Genomic DNA, 1,205 nt, shown 5'->3' with positions numbered 1-1,205 from the left:
GGCTTTATAATTGTGAATTAAGGAAGTTAGATGTGTTGTATGTTTGGAAATTATTTTTCAAAATTGTTTAAATAGTAATGTTCTTACCATCTTTCCATCATTAAGTGTACTAATGACAGAATTGTTCTCTGTCTTAGCTGTTTGGTGGAAGTCATATGAACACATGTGGTAAAATTACTGAAGACTAAATATATACACATGCTATGGGTAAAATAGACAATCTGAGGTTAGGTGAATTTTTCTGATTTTGGTATTATCCTATAGTTATACAAGACATTACTATTGAATGAACATACAAAAAATTTCACTGTGTATTTTCTCACGTGTGCATGTAAGTCCCCATATATATCAAAATTAATAATTTTTTAAATCCCACATGCACATTATAGAATCATTGAGTGCATGGGTTCAGTCTTTTGATTTTATCCAACTATCAAAGTGCCTTTTACACTGTAGTCAATAAATAATTGATCAGAACCAGGGATATAGCTCAGTGGCATAGCCCCTGCTTGGCAAGTGCAAGGTCCTAAGTTCGATTCCCAGAACCCAAAAAATAAATGAAATAAAATAAAATAGAATATTGATCAACAAACACAAGGTTATAAAATTTAAACAACAATAAAGTGAAAGAACACTGGAGCTACCATCACCACTATAATCAAAACTTAAAATACTGAGATAGAGATGTCTTTTTTAAACTTAATTGACACATAGAAATTACATGTGTTATGGAGCACATTGTGATGTTTCATAAACAGACATTTTGCTGGAGTATAGCTTGTGTTTCAGTCATGGTAGAATGGATTTGTATGAATTCCTTTCAGATAAAAATAAGGTCTTGACTATATTTCTGCTACTATTATTAATAATATTATAAGTATTAACTGATATAAAATCTTCCCTCAAGTCTATTACAATAATTGAATTTCTGTATCTGAGCACTAGTTTAACCATATTATATGCATTCAAATTATTAAGAAGTACTAATGCTATATATCAGTCCTCTGGGCCTTAATATCTCAAATCAGATTATATTTGCGGCTGTGAATATTTTCACTTGCAAGCTGTTTATCTCTTTTAAATAAAAAAGTAAACAAATAAATATTTTCCACTTTTCCTATTGCTTGTAAATTATCAACATGATCATATATTATCTGGAATCACTTTTTAAAGTTTTATTTTCTTCTAAGGACCTATAAATAAAA

The sequence above is a fragment of the Chinchilla lanigera genome, unplaced genomic scaffold, assembly GCF_000276665.1.
Source record: "Chinchilla lanigera isolate Chin_1 unplaced genomic scaffold, ChiLan1.0 scaffold00004, whole genome shotgun sequence".
In the NCBI taxonomy this organism is placed as follows: domain Eukaryota; kingdom Metazoa; phylum Chordata; class Mammalia; order Rodentia; family Chinchillidae; genus Chinchilla; species Chinchilla lanigera.
The sequence above is the reverse complement of the archived record's forward strand: the minus strand, read 5'-3'. Positions refer to the sequence as shown.